The sequence below is a fragment of the Pelodiscus sinensis genome, chromosome 18, assembly GCF_049634645.1.
Source record: "Pelodiscus sinensis isolate JC-2024 chromosome 18, ASM4963464v1, whole genome shotgun sequence".
Classification (NCBI taxonomy): Eukaryota; Metazoa; Chordata; order Testudines; family Trionychidae; genus Pelodiscus; species Pelodiscus sinensis.
Window position 1 is genome coordinate 9,884,081 of NC_134728.1, and position 16,446 is coordinate 9,900,526.

The window sequence follows — 16,446 nt, forward strand, 5'->3', positions numbered from 1 at the left end:
ACAGGCTCTCCTGCAACCTGAGTGATTCTTGGCAGATTATAGTCAGTGGCTTTCTAACAGGCTGAGCCAATATCCACTGAAATCAATGAGGATTGGACCGGCTCCTAAATGTATCTGAAATTTGAATTAAATAAAAAGTACATTTAAGAAGAAAGCTATGTCCCTTTTCTTCCGCCATCGGAAGAGCCAGCAGAGTGGGGCCTGAGACTTCTCCTGTAACTCCTCTGTCTCCTTCGTTATGGTTTAAAAATAGCCAGAGAACTCCACCTCAAAGATCTCTGAGACTATCAGCTTCTCCATCCATGGTAGCACAAAGAAGACACCGTGTAGGGCTGGATTTATGTACCACCACAGATAGGACATGGGAAGAGGTGAGAATTAGGAGTAGACTCAGTTGGTGGTCTCTTAGCCATCCATGGGAAGTCAAGCTTTCTTCTGAACAGGCTGTCTGGTCCTGGCACTAACAGCCAATTTTCCAGGTTATGTGATTGGGACTAGGCTCTTATTTGATTTATCAGTCTTCATTTTGTTTTCATTATAATGGGACAGTAAAATTTGTTGTTTGAAAATCCACACACGGTAATAATTTGTGCCATAAATGCGCCTATCTCTTCACATTATTGCCACTGATATATACTAGGGAGTAATATCTTCAGCATTACACAAAACTGGTATTCTATTAAAATGATAAACTGGCAGTGAGTTTATTAGGAGTGATTTTCCAGGCACTGAGATGCCCTGTACTGCAGACAAGAATAATAAACACATTATTCACTAACCATATCAGGGAACAATCTTGTGTTTTTGGAAAACACAGTCGTTGGAAATATGCAAATTTTTACAGTGACATCCTCAAGAAATGCAAGTCCCAATTCTTACTCATTGCTAGTATCCAGAGAATCTACTTTTCACTTCATTACTTTGTTGTTGATAAGTTAGGGTATGTCTACACTACCACCCCAGTTCAAACTAGGGTGGTAATGTAGGCAACCGGAGTTGCAAATGAAGCCCGGGATTTGAATTTCCCGGGCTTCATTTGCATCTCGCCGGGCGCCGCCATTTTTAAATGTCCGCTAGTGCGGACTCCGTGCCGCGCGGCTACATGCGGCACCTACTAGGTAGTTCGGAAACGTGAAACGAGGAGTAACGGTAGTTCGGACTAGAAAGCCTAGTCTGAACTACCTAGTCCGTGCCGTGTGGCTACACGGCACGGAGTCCGCACTAGCGGACATTTAAAAATGGCGGCGCCCAGCGAGATGCAAATGAAGCCCGGGAAATTCAATTCCCGGGCTTCATTTGAAACTCCGGTTGCCTACATTACCACCCTAGTTCGAACTAGGGTGGTAGTGTAGACATACCCTTAATAAACAAACAAACAGTCTGTAAGAAAGGTTCTCTGGGTTCTATTCCTATATTCTTTGGAATGCTTTGCAATCTAGGTTTGGATAGTTTTTTACTGAAGTACATGGTGATCAGTAGTCTCCTAGATTGTGTTGCAGTAAAACCAGCCGGGGGAATCCAACTGTCTAAGAAATCCTATGCCTAGCTCCCCACCAAATTCACAGCCATGAAAATTGCGGCATGGACATGAAATCTGGTATGTAATGTGCTTTTACCCTATACTTTGCAGATTTCATGGGGGAGAGCAGCATTTCTCACTTGGGGGTTCTGACCTAAAAGGGAGTTGTAGGATAGTCACAAAATTATTTTGGGGGAAAGCAGTACTGTAACTTTAACTTCTACATCACTGCCTTCAGAGCTGGGTGCCTGGAGAATGGCAGCTGTTGGCCGGGCACCCAGCTCTTAAGGCAACACCCCACCATCAGCAGCACTGCCTTCAGAGCGGGGCTCCCAGCCAGCAGCCGCTGCTTTTCAGCTGCCCAGTTCTGAAAGTAGCACTGCTACTTACAGCTGCACAGAATTAGGGGTAGCAGCACCATGAGCTCTCCACAACTCCGTTTGGACAGAACCCCTATAATACAACACCATGACATCTGAGATTTAAATAAATGAAATAATGAAATTTTTTATTTTTAAAATTCCATGACCATGAAAGACCAAAAAGGGACTGTGAATTTGGTAGGGTCCCACCCATGCCCAAAATGATGCTGACATCATTAGTTATGTTTGCACACTAAAAAGGAAGCAAAGCAGAAGCACATTGGTTTTTTCCCTGGCAGAAAGAAAACGGAGAAAAACAACGTCTGTGCTTGCCAAATCCTTCAGTTTCTGCTAACCAGATGTAGTGCTTGCTGATTTACCTGTGAGATAACTATAAGAGGGGTCTTTCACTTTTCTACAGAGCCTTGCTATCCATGGACATTGTTCAACCAACCTCTTAAACTTGACCTGTGAAGATAGGTTTATGTGGGAGTACTGCTTGCAAATAATACACAGCACATACAGAGTGTTTTACATCTTCAACACACTTTGCAAGCAGGTAATTCAAATGAATATGCTTTGATTGGCAAAGGCTGGGCTTGTGTTTTATTTCCCTCACTCCGCTAACCCAGCTGAATTCACATTGATTTTCATCCAAAGGTACTTCATAGAAAGAACTGAGGCACAGTTATTCTGTGTATGTGGGTAATGAATAATAGGGTCCAAAAGTGTATTCAGATATATGGGTCTAAGAAGTCCCAGGTCACAGCACAAATGATGGAAATTTAATGTTATAAAAGACTACACAGTACTGCATAGCAGTATAAGAAAGCTGCATTATTCAAAGAAAAGCAAGGATTACATCAGAGGAGGAAAAACATGCCATTCAGCTCTTAAATATTTTGTCCTTGTCAGAAAATCAAGCACAGAACAAGGACCAAACCTTGGCCTGTACACAGCACCAACCTGAGAACAATTCAATAACATGCAAAGTGCCTCATACCCCTGAATGCAGCAACATATGATTTATATTTGTCATTATGGTCAACAATTGTTCATGCACCGCTGAAGCCACCTGACTCTTTGCTATGTCGGGAAGATGCCGTGCTAGTGAGAAGGTATTCTCACTTGTCCTCAGATGTGCCTCTGAAGGTTTTTGAGTACTGGTGTGAGGAACATGGGCTTTTCCTTGCAATTTGGAAGGTAGGCATGGGAAAGATTACATATGTCACAAGTTGGCACATGATTTTCATAGGGTCTTAGTGGACACTTGATGGTGTTGATGTTTGCTTTCTAACTTGGACACTGTTGCAAAACAGACATGTGACCATTCATTTCCTCTGTGCCTCCAGGTAAGTGAAAGCTTTTGATCAGCCGTTTAGCCATGGTACAAGTGACAAATGTTTTCTGCATGCAAAGGACTTGTTTTTTGTTTGCTTAAAAAAAAAATCAGGATCTGCATTTGTGGGCCAATTGGTTAAAAGCACTCCTTTTGGACCAGACCACTTCCTCTGGTCCAAATGAGGTGTACAACTAGTTCGGATTAGGAAGCCTAATCCAAACTAGCTAGTCCGTGCCGCGTGTAGCCGCGCGGCACGGGGTCCGAACTAGCCTGCATTTAAAAATGGTGCTGGCCGGCTTTATGCAAATGAAGCCCGGGAAATTCAAATCCCAGGCTTCATTTGCAACTCTGTATGACTACATTACCCCCCCTAGTTCGAACTAGGGGGGTAGTGTAGACATACCCTTAGAGATTCTTTAGGTGGCAGGAAATGTTCTTTGAAACATAGGTGTTTCTTGGAAACTTCAGAATCTGCACTGCAAATAAAATGAGCTGTTTCATTAGCCTCAGGTGTGCCCTACAGAACGTATGGGATCATAGAGTCCTATGTCTGGTCCTAGTTAGCAACTTGTGTGATTGCTGCTTTTCAAAGTAAATACTATGTTGGCCTTTAATGCAACTGTCAAGACCATTGGCATTGTTCAGGTGCTCAGGAACCGCCAGATGAAAAAAAAGTATTTTTTAAACAAATGGCTACAACTTCTAAGTTTGTACATGGATCCTTTGTAAATTGGCACCGCATGCAGATATTTTTAGACATCTATTCTTTGTTTAAACTTTTTTTGTGGGAGGAGGGTGAGGAAATGATCCTGATATTTGAAAACACACTCAGATTTTTGAACCTGAAGTTTGTTGCAAAGTGGACATCTAAGTACCATATTTGTACTTACACATTTTGGACCTGATCCCAAGCCCACTGAAGTCAACAGGAGCCGTTCCATTGACTTTGATAAGCTTTGGATCTGGCCTTAAGGCCTTATATATAGTCAGCTCTTTAGTATAGTGCAGCTAGCATTGCTGAAGTAAATGGGAGAACTCTAAGGTTGCCAGGGGTCTGGTTTTCAACCATAATGCCTGGTTGAGAACAGACTCTGGCATCTCTGGTTGGCGCTACTGACAAGGCTGTTAAAAGTCTAGACAGTGGTATAGTGGGGGCCTGGAGCCAAGGCAGGTTTCCTTGGGGCAGGGAGGCTCTGCATGCTTCTCCTGCCTGAGTGCCAGTGTAACCCACACACCTAGTGTGATTACTGAGCAATGCAAGTGGTACCTAGACCACAGCAAGTTAAGATCAAGAGACCTCTACAGCATGGGCTGGGACCCAGCTGGCTTTTAGCTCAGAGGGTAGAGGCTCCTATACTGAGGTCCCAGGTTCAAATCCGCCTGGTGGCGGTTACACCAGCTCTGCTCCACTGGTCGGGAATCGCAACCAATGGGAGCTACGGGGGCAGTGTCTGCGGGAGTGAAGACAGTGTATAGATGCTGCCTGACCACCTCCCCAGGGGCTGCAGGGATCTGGTGTCCACTTCCTAGGAGCTGCAGTAAGAGCTGCCAGGACCCAGCCCCTCCATATACTTCTGCTTCACCCAAGAGTCCCCTCCTGTACCTCCAAAATCACATCTCTAGCTCCACCCCAGACCTTGCACTCCCAGTGGGAGCCTCACAACTTCCTGCACTCTCTGGAACTTGGATCAGGTCCCAGCCTGGAGCCCTCTCTTGCCCTCTGAACCCCTCCTACCTGGTCCCACTCCAGGGCACACACCCCCAGCTGGAGCCCTCCCCATCATCAGCCTCCTGCCGCAGCCTGGCATCCTCTCTTGCACTCTGAACCTCTCATTTCTGGTTCCACCCAGAGACTGCACCACCAGCTGGAGCCCTCATGCTGCCTCAGCTCCCAACCCTCCTGTGCCAGCCTGGTGAAAGTGAGGGTGGGGGAGAACAAAGGGAGCAGGGGGATGTAGTGAGTGGTGGGCAGGGGCAGGACATGGGCAGGGCCTCAGGAAAAGTGTGGGGGGGGTATGGACAGGGCAGAGGTGTTCAGTTTTGTGCCATTAGACAGTTGACAGCCCTTGAGAACTCACAAAAGAGAAGTTAAACTCATGCATAACCAGTTAGGATTGGGAAAGGTACTTCAACCTCTACATGAATGTAGTAAAATGAATTCAATAATTATTCACGGGAGAAAAATCAAAGGCTGAGTTTAAGCCTTGCTGAAAATTAAAGCTGCAATATTTTCTTTGCTTGATCCTTGTTTTTGAACATTGCAGACAGTGGAAATGTTTCCTTAGTATGCCGATGTGCTACATTTTTATATTCAGCTGACGCCACGGTCAACCCCAAGATCTAACATACTGCAGAGCTCTGTAGCAGAGAGCTAATGTTAACTAAAAAACATTTTTTTTTCCTTTTCCTAGGCCCAGCAACCTGCTCATCACCAAGAACATTGATCTCTTCTAGCATTATTAAACCATGGAAATCTGCTCTTGGAAACCAAGTTCAAACTACAGCAACATAAACTATGTGTGTCATGCTTCCAACATAGCAATAAATTCTTCCCCTTTTTTACATTGTGCTTTACAATACTGTAATCTTTATGCTATTGATTCACTTTGTATTACTTTGGCTTTCCCAATTCCTCAAAAATGCTTATTGGAGAGACACACTCTGTATTAATGACTAAAATACCTAAGCATCCAAAATGAATATGTATTTCATCAATATAACTAAAATAGCTTTAAAAAAAGTTTTTTTCCACATCCACATAGCCACATAAAGATGGAAAAAAAGGTTTGTAATTATATGTGCATTCCAAGTAGTCTATACACAGTGGGGGGTTTAAAGTATTCATATAAATTATACCAATCAGCAATGAAAAGAGAAAAAATGAGGATATCAAATGTGACATTTTCTTATAACTGATGTACACAAGCACTAAATCATGGCAAAACAGCGCCTTAGAAAACAGGGACTAAAATATCATAAAATGAGTTTCTAGCTCTGGCTTTGCTGCCTCTGTAAATGCATATGATCATCTTAATGATGTATTTTGAGAAGACATGATAAATCACTCAGTTAAAGGAGTTTGTGAAATATGAATACATTTGGATTTTTTCCTTTGCATAGTATATAGTAATAAATAGTGCACTGACTATTTTTTTGCATTAAATCATGTGGTTAAACATCAAGGTTCAACAGATTCTGGTCTGAAGGGGTTAGACTAGGTGACCCTTTGTGGTATAGCCAGAAGGACCCACTTGGGTAGGCCCCCACTTCGGATGATGGAGGATGAGGGAGTGGAACAGGAGGAATGGACCCAAACAACCCGGGGGCATGGGGAGGGCGTAGAATCTGGCCCATCAGGATAGGATCTTGGGGAGCCCCAGAGAGCAAGAAGGAGAGTGTCAGTGTCATAATCAGCACAGAGAGAACAATCACAAGGGGTCTTCCATGACTGCAACCCATCACAAAGGGATTTTAAGAAAAATGTAGGATAATCTTTTATGCTCAAGTGCCATAGCCACTCTTAATGGGGCCTCAAAAGATCATCAAGAGGGGTGCAGCTTAAAACTGCTGCTCATCAGGAAATGTTAAGATACCATTATAAAACACCTTCTATTGGTCTTGTGAGGGGAGGCCTCTGAACCGGTGAGGTACAGGGGGAAAAGGCATAAAATGTTATTTGTGGCTTCTATTATATTGCCAAACAAGGTTTATTACCACCAGCAAAGTTGCATATATGACATAAAGCTGTTTGAACTTTTAGATATATATTAGATTATGTGCTATTCTACAATGGTAACCCTAAAAATCTTACTTTTAGATGAAGTATGTCTGTTGCTATTTATGACTGCATGATTCCATGAATAAATTGCCCAAAGCCATCAATACCTTACATATTTTAATGGTGACCACCTGGAAGTTACTGTGGATAGATAGATACTGTTATAACTCATTGGGGGCAGAGGCTGTCTTTTTGGTCTGTGTTTGTCACAATGTCTGGAGCTCCTAGGCACTTCACAAGGCACACAAAATAATAATTGCAGAAAGTAGCCCCAATGTGGACAGACAGAGCTAACATTTTGTACATACCATTGTCAGTTTGCACCCATGCATGCATCCTGCATTTTGCATTAGCCATTTGAGACACTGTTTTTGCAAATTGGACCCAGGTTATATAGTGAGACACTTTGGTCTGCATTACCAGCAATGACACATAAAACTAGAGCAGCGTAAAAGAATGTACTGTGGCAAACTCAAAGCCTTGCACTGGAGAATTCAGTATCCTTTTTGCAACTGCTACGTTCAATTTTCTATATTTCGTGCCTGTAAAATCCCTCATGATGTTGCACACTAGCATAGTTTTGGGCTTGTAAAGATGGCTATTCCTCACTGGTTGAGTTAAGGCATGTTATAAAATCCATTTGATTTTCTTGCCAATATACAGTATACCATCTCAATGATACTTCACTATCTCACAGTGAAGAGATGATGAAAGTCAAGTCAGACCAATTATTGAAATGCCAGTTTGAGAAAGAAAGAAAGAAACCTTTGCTCTTTAATCCCTGCTGCTATTTGTGCCTCTTCCTTCCTCTTCTTATTTGTACTTGCTTCTTTACTAGTGCAACTGTCTGGAGTTCAGTAACTAACCACAAACTCCTAGCTTTCAACGCCTGCATGTAAACTCTAGTTTTGTGGGATGGCTCCAGTCACAGTGCTTGGCATGCATGCTACATTAAACACTGCTTACAACAGCCAGATGTGAGGAAGCATTCAAAAATATTACAGCTTGCCTCGAGAATTAATTTGGGTGGTGTTCCTATTGAGTTTATTCTATTTTAAGATTGCTTTGTGCAATGGCCAACAAAAGCAGTTCTTTAAAACTACTTTTGTAAATGAAGAGAAATTACAGGTTGGGGTAAACAAACGGAATTATAATAGACCATAATGAAATTATGGGGCTCCATTTATAGCAAGTGATAGGGGGATGACAGGTTTGACATGACTTTCTGTTTGAAAGCTTTCTGGTTTCACGAGGCTTACCTGTGTCGATGAAGAAAGGCTTCTTTGTCGGGGCATCGCGTCCAGACTCTCCCGATCTGCCGACAAACAGCTGATCGGCAGATCGGGGCAGCCATTTAAATTTAAATGAAGCCGCGATTATTTTAATCGCGGCTTCATTTCCCTCTTCCGATCTGGCTAATCTACATGCCTCCGTCGACGGAGGCATGGAGTCTGGACACAGCCTCAGAGGGTTGATCTCTTTAGTGTAGACAAGTACGAGTAGAATGAGGTTGTTTCATCTACAGGAGAGATTCCAGAAGACTGGAAAAGGGCAGATATAGTGCCCATTTATAAAAAGGGAAATAAGAACAGCCCAGGAAACTACAGACTAGTTAGGTTAACTTCTGTGCCAGGGAAGATAATGGAGCAAGTAATTAAGGAAATCATCTGTAAACACTGGGAAGGTGGCAAGGTGCTAGGGAACAGCCAGCATGGATTTGTAAAGAATAAACCATGTTAAACTGATCTGATAGCTTTCTTTGATAGGATAACGAGTCTTGTGGATAAGGGAGAAGCGGTGGATGTGGTATAGCTAGACTTTAGTAAGGCATTTGATACGGTCTCGCATGATATTCTTATCAATAAACTAGGCAAATACAACTTAGATGGGGCTACTATAAGGTGGGTGCATAACTGGCTTGAATAACCATACTCAGAGAGTAGTTTTTAATGGTTCACAATCCTGCTAGAAAGGTACAAAAAGTGGGGTTCCGCAGGGGTCTGTTTTGGAACCGTCTCTCTTCAATATCTTCATCAACTATTTAGATATTGATATAGAAAGTACGCTTATTAAGTTTGCAGATGATACCAAGCTGGGAGGGGTTGCGACTGCTTTGGAGGATAGGGTCATAATTCAAAATGATCTGGACAAATTGGAGAAATGGTCTGAGGTAAATAGGATGAAGTTTAATAAAGACAAATGTAAAGTGCTCCACTTAGGAAGGAACAATCAGTTTCACATATACAGAATGGGAAGCGACTGTCTAGGAAGGAGTATGGCAGAAAGGGATCTAGGTGTTATAGTGGACCACAAGCTCAATGTGAGTCAGCAGTGTGATGCTGTTGCAAAAAAAGCAAACATGATTCTGGGATGCATTAACAGGTGTGTTGTGAGCAAGACACGAGAAGTCATTCTTCCACTCTACTCTGCACTGGTTAGGCCTCAGTTGGAGTATAATGTCCAGTTCTGGGCACAGCATTTCAAGAAAGATGTGGAGAAATTGGAGAGAGTCCAGAGAAGAGCAACAAGAATGCTTAAAGGTGTAGAGAACATGACCGATGAAGGAAGGCTGAAAGAATCGGGTTTGTTTAGTTTAGAAAAGAAGACTGACGGGGGACATGATAGCCGTTTTCAGGTATCTAAAAGGGTGTCATAAGGAGGAGGGAGAAAACTTGTTCATCTTGGCCTCTGAGGATAGAATAAGAAGCAATGGGTTTAAACTGCAGCAAGGGAGATTTAGGTTGGACATTAGGAAAAAGTTCCTAACTGTCAGGGTAGTCAAACACTGGAATAAATTGCTCAGGGAGGTTGTAGAATCCCCATCTCTGGAGATATTTAAGAGTAGGTTAGATAAATGTCTATCAGGGATGGTCTAGACAGTATTTGGTCAGTATTCTATGATTCTATGATTCATCTTAAATTTAATTCTGGAATCAATCTGGTATAACACCTTTGAACATTTGCCACCTGTGGCAAAAAACATCACTGAATGGAGTACCACTGCGTGATCCTTAAGGCCTTGCATTTTTTTTCTCTTGCTAAAATATACAAAATAAAGAATTAGAATTATTTGGCTTCCCCACATTTCAAAAATATTTTACTCGGAGATACTTAAGCTAGTGTATGGCAAGGAGGGGTTTAATATTACAGGAATTCATCCCTCTTCAGATCCACTAACACGATTAGGTTTTAATACTGCATCACTGCTGTCTCCTAGGATATGAGAGAGATTGGGTCAACTTTTGGTCAGGAATTAGCAATTTGATTGATAAGCCCTCATGTAATGCACAAGTCCATGACTCACAGGTAAGCAATCTTTGGTTAGAAAACTATCAAAATATAGAAACAAAATTTCTAAGAATCAATGGAAAATAATATGAAATTCTAAGAAACTGGTAAATACATATTTAATATATCACTTTGTGAATGTCATCAATATCAAGCAACAATTAAGCTATTTAATCAGACTAATCTTCGACTGGGCAATTTTAGGTTATTTGCTGAGTTTTCCTATCAGTGTGCCACAGGTGTGCATGATTCTTCACAGGTAAAAGCGCTAAGAAAAGGTCCGTATCCTGAGGAGCTTACAAATCAATGGACCAGACTCTGTGGATACTTAACACTAAGCATAATGCTCACTACCAGTGGGATTACTCCAAGTAACAACTATGCTTGGTAATGAGCGCTTCCAAGTTTGAGTCTGCTGTCAGGCAAATGATAAGAAAAGGTGAAGTGACACAAGGTGGGGAGGGGGAATTGCATTATGTTGGCATATAGTTTGTACTTCGTTACACTCTTTCCGTTGAGGTTTGAGAGTGATTTATGGACCAGATATTGACTAATCCTAAATCCTTGGGAAAATCTCTTGTCTTTTCCTTCAGCAATCTTTGCATGCCTGTTCACCCTCCCATCTGCACTGAGAATAGGCCGCTGTATACGGAACAGCTTATTTTCATGAGAAGAGCTGCACAGAGAGCTACACACACAATCCTGCAATGTGCAGACCCTTGTGGACAGGAGGTGCAAACCTGCTGAGATGTGCACACAAGCCCAGCAGATGTGTTGGCAACACCGACTTTGCTGGGCCTGGGAAAGGTGTGTGTGTGGGGAGAAGGGCTTCGCTTTGGGGCCCCTCAGGAGGAGTGGAGCTTTGGATAGAAGGGGCAGAGCTAGGGGCTAGCCTCCCCCACCCAGCCCTCAGCATCACCCAAACCATGCTACTCGGGGCTCCGGTGACAATTTAAGGGCCCAGGGCTCCAACCACTGCTGCTGCTGTGATAACAGTGGTGGCCCGCCTGGAGCCCCAGGCCTTTTTAAATTTCAGAGCTCTGGGGCAATTACTCCATTTGCCACCCCCACTTGTCAGCAGCCCTGTCTGCACCACTATGTGTTCATAAGGGTCTGTAACACCCAAAAGAAGGCATGTAAAGGAGATACACTTACATGCTGGATGCTTCTGCAGTGGTACTAAGCCCTTACGCGCAGTATGCAAATAGATTCTCAGCAAGCATTACCTTGGAGAATGGCAATGTCTGCTAGGAGACAGAGATAAGGCAGTGAGTGCTGTGTTGTGCCTTCAACAGCTTCCCTAGATGCTAAATTGTATTAAATGAATGTCCCCACGCACCCCCTCACACATCATTTTCTGCCCCGAAGCAGAACAGAGGCCTGAACTACTAAGTGTTAAGTGAATCCGGGCTATGACAAATACAAGACTACTTGATCCTGTAGCAGACGAAGATATAAGGGAGACTGAAATGTGAGCTGGGATGCTACAAAAAGAAACCTTTTTCAAGTAGCATCAAGGCTAACTTATTCCCAGTGGTTATGTACTGAAGTTCCTACTGTAGACCAGAGAAAGGAATTGCACAAAGTGCTGAAGTAAAGCAGTGCCAGCTAGCTGTGCTAGCAGAAGCCACTGCTATGCCTTAGAGGGAGAAAAAGAGTTAACATTGTAAAATGAAGAGTGAACATTGGCCTTCTTTGAAAAATATCAATGCATGGAAAATACGGGATTAAAATAGCCTAACTGACCCAAGCACCGTATAATGGTGAAAATAAAACAATATTTGAAAGTTATTTTCTCTATTCAATAGAACATGTCTGATCACAGACTGTTTACATATTATTTTACCAAAACCTCATCACTCAAATGTAGGAGCCATTCTGTTTCTGAATAATACATTCATAAAGGAAGTAATTACAAACAGCTTTAATACTATAATATTTTGGGAAGATATTCTTTATGTCATTTCTAAACATGATTTGAGCGCTTATACCAAGTGTTCTAGAAACATGGAAACGTTTCCCTTGGTTTTCCTTGCAAAGACAATCCTGATATTTTTTAGTCTGAGATTGCCAAATGGGAAGGGGAACTGATCCCTGCCCAGATTCTTCCTCTGTACCTCAAAACAAAGGAAAAACAAATGAAAAAAAATCTAGTTTTGTAGGAGGAGAATTTTTATTTAATTTAGCACTTTCACATTTGAATGAACAGTTAGGCAGGAGATCACTTCTGGGGATTCATAGGCTAATTTGCAAGTTGAACCTCTCTAGTCCAGAACTCTCTGGTCCAGAAACATGTTGTCCAGAATGATTTTAGTTAGCTGGATGTCCACTTTTCATGTGTGTGGCCAAGTTTCCTGCAGTCCCATAAAGTTTGTTTCCAGCCACCAGTTCTGGCTCTCAAGTGTTCTGTGGTGTTATTGAGCTCTAAATTATCCCTATATGTCTTCTAACATCCCAGTAAGTAGAATAGTGACCTCCCATGGTCCACAAAATTCTCTGGTTCAGAACCAGTCAGGTCCCGAGGGTGCTGGACTAGAGAGGTTAAACTTGTAGCTTTGAACATTTCTATGACTCAAACCTGCCCAAACCAAGTTTTTAATGCATGTGTCAGTCACTTTGAGTTCGTGGCAACCACACACCAACAAACAAACAAAAAACCATCTGGCTCTCCGAAGTGGTATTGAGATTTCAACCGGTGGGGCATGCTGACCTCATTCCTCTCAGTTTATAGTGTTGTTGACACCCCAGAATGGCTGACACTGGCTGGTGAGGAAATCTGCAGACAGAAAGGTAATGCACATAAAGGCTAAGCCACTAGGTCCCAGATTGTTAAAGGTATTTAAGACTTGCTGCCCTCAAATCTTGCAAGGCCTGAACTGATTTAAGAGTCTAAGGCAATGGCTACACAACAGAGCTTACAGTGGTGCAGCTGTGTGGTTGCTATTGTCATCGGTGTTCCCTTGATTCAAGGATGATCGCTGCCATGGATTTACATAAGGGTCCTGGGATGACGCAGGAGTCCAATCCTGGAATCAAAGATTTACCCGCAGAAGGTACAGACTTTTTCTGCTGAGTCTGCTGCCTGTTGGGACAAAGTTCTTTCTTTCCCGCTTCTTCTCTCTCTGAGGCTGCATTTAGACTGGAATGATTTTCTGCAAATACTTTTAATGGAAAAGTTTTTCAGTTAAAAGTATTTGCGCAAGAGAGCGTCTATACTGGCATGTGCCTTTGCATAAAAGATTTGCTTTTGTGCAAAAGCATCCATGCCAGCATAGATGCTCTCTTGTGCAAGAAAGCTTCGATGGCCATTTTAGCCATCGGGCTTTCTTGCGCAAGAAATTAACTTGGCTGTCTACACTGGCCCTCTTGCGCAAGAATACTTGCGCAAGAGGGCCTATCCCTGAGCAGGAGCGTTGGAGTATTTGCACAAGAACTACTGATGTTGTACAGTACAAAGTCAGTGCTCTTGCGCAAATACTCGCGGCCAGTGTAGACAGGCGGCTGCTTTTGCGCAAAATCTTGCCAGTCTAGATGCACCCTCTGGGTACGTCTACACTGCAATGCTATTTTCAGGATACTGGAGTATCCTGAAATAGCTATCCTGCGTCTTCACAGCAAGCCAGTTATTTCAGGCTCACTATTCCAATGACCCTGTCAACCTCATTCTACGAGTAAGGGATGTTTCAGAATAGCTCTTTATTTCGAAATTTGGTGCTGTGTAGACAGCGCTAAATGATGAAATAAGCTATTTCGAAATAGCATCAAAATAAGATGTACAATTTTCCTAGCTCAAATTGCATATTTTATTTTGACTTACAGTGCTGTGTATATGCACCTTTTCTGTCCAGCTTCAAGGGCAAGGTGCTTTTCCTTGAAGTGGGCCACTGCCTGATGGAGGATGTGGCATCTTTGAAGTTGGTTTGTGGCTTGTTCTTCCCAGTTTGTGATGCTCACAGCAGCTTTCTTGAAATCTGTTTTCAATGTATCTTCACAGTGTTTTCTCTGACCATCCCACGATCTCTGACCATGGGTGAACTGAGAGGAGAGGAGAAGACTTGTTTTGGGAGGCAAGAGTCTGGCACCTGCACACAAAGCAGGGGGGTTGGTGCACGAAGGCTCATTGCTTCTTTGTGGGTGATATTGGCTTCAGTGAGGACAGTGGCATTAGAGCTAGTGGAGATGCTCAAAGCTGACAGGGAACAGCTTTCTCAGCAACTTAATTATTCCAGCCCCCGACAAGCGGTGGTAGCGAGGTTGGCAGCAGAATCTCTCCCACTGACATAGCACTGTCCCCACCAGCACTGAGGTCATTGTAATTTATGAAGTTCAGGCAAGTGGCTTATTCTCACCCCTGAGTGACACAGCATATATCAATACGAGCTGTAGTGTGTACATAGCCTCAATCTCATTTTCAAAAGAAATGTCAGAATTTAGAAGCCAAAATCCCACTGACAATTGGGGGATTTAGGTTTGCAATGCCTAAACCCTTTTGAAAATGAGACTTGAGTTCCTATATTGGCTAGGCACGGCAACGCTGAGGCAGGGGTGGCCCGTGGATGTGGGCAACCTCAGCAGTGCCTCGGGCACCGCGTCTAACGTGGCACCCAATGATGATGTCACGCCATTGAGGGCTATGCAGGTGGGGGCGCCGATCACGCATTCTGCCTAGGGCGCCAGTTGCCAGCAGCTCTCCTCGAGCCGCTCCTGTGCTGAGCACAGCAATACCCGAATACCTTTCAATATGTGAGCCCAGGACAGGCTCATGAACGGGGTGGAGGAGGCAAAGGGGACAACTGCCCCTGGGCCTGGTGTTTCAAAAGGGCCTGGAGCTCCCAGTCACTGTTACCAGGCCCTTTAAATTCTGGGCATCATTGTGGGCTGACTTGTTGGCTGTGTCTACACTGCACCCCTTTTCCGGAAAAGGGGTGCAGATTAGACACTTTGGAATAGGCAAATCTGCGGGGGATTTAAATATCCCCCGTGGCATTTGCATTAACATGGCTGCCGCTTTTTTCCAGCTTGGGGATAAGCCGGAGAAAAGCGCCAGTCTAGACGTGATTCTCCGGAAAATAAACCCTTTTCCGGAGGATCTTTTATTCCTACTTGAAAGACTGGCGCTTTTCTCCGGCTTATCCCCAAGCCAGAAAAAAGCGGCAGCCATGTTAATGCAAATGCTGCGGGGGATATTTAAATCCCCCGCGGATTTGCCTATTCCAAAGTGTCTAATCTGCACCCCTTTTCTGGAAAAGGGGTGCAGTGTAGACACAGCCGTTGAGTTGCGGAGCTCTCCAGGCAGTGCTAAGGACTGCCTAGCCCCAGCCCTGCCCCTTCTCCCTGAGGTCCCACCGCTTCCAGGGGCACACAGCAGCCCTGCTGCTCCCCTGGGCCCTGGCCAGGCTGTTGGCCCTGCTGGCCAAGGTTTATTTTTAGTGGTCATGAGGTTTCTTTTCAGTGGACTATATGATTAAAAGCCTTTTATTCATGTTCTTAGTTCTCCTTGCGAACATTTGAAGTGGATCAAAAGCCAAGCAGCCCAACAAACAATGATGTTCAGATGCAAGTAATGTTGTGTGCGTTTGGTTTGGGTGTTTGTTTTTTTAAAACCTAATCAAAGAAAGCTTCTCACAGTTCTGAAGACTGTGATCACAGTTTGGGGAGAAAGCGCAGAGCCTTTAGTATCTAGTTATGAAGGTTTACCAAAGCAGACGTAGGCTGCCTGGTAAATACTGATGTATACTGAACCCTCAGTTGACTTCTATATATGTGATCTAAAATTTTCTATTTTCATTGGCCAATTCACATTGCTACCATGAGGTTTTAATTTTCATTGCATCAGGAAGCATATGAAGTCCTTTGTCCAGTTAAATATATTTTTTTCACATTTTTTCTTGGTCCAGGCTACAGCACTTATTTAAAGGGCTTCTTTGGTATTAAACTGTATTAGTTGGGGCTAAATTATAACTGGCCCTTATGCAAGGATATAGTTCAAGGGGCGGAGGAAGGGAGAGGAGGAGTAAATAAGTCAGGTATAAGTGCAGTTCCCAAAGCAGTGTTATGCCTAAATTGTATAACCTAGCCATAAATGATTCTATGGGAGAATGCTCAGATCCGGTTGCTGAGATAGTTGCGTAAGGAAGGATTCTCTGTATTTGTACAC

General features: G+C 43.3%; 1 protein-coding gene and 1 long non-coding RNA gene across 2 annotated transcripts in view; one reads left to right on the forward strand and one right to left on the reverse strand.

The window, feature by feature from the left end:
- LOC142818838 (uncharacterized) overlaps positions 1-6,373 on the forward strand; it is a 38,216-nt gene extending 31,843 nt beyond the window's left edge. Inside the window, exon 2 of the long non-coding RNA XR_012896494.1 lies at positions 5,635-6,373. This is a non-coding gene — a long non-coding RNA (uncharacterized LOC142818838). The remainder of the gene's footprint in view (positions 1-5,634) is intronic.
- Positions 1-16,446, reverse strand: part of CDH4 (cadherin 4) — an 809,637-nt gene that overhangs the window by 218,611 nt on the left and 574,580 nt on the right. The window lies entirely within an intron of this gene.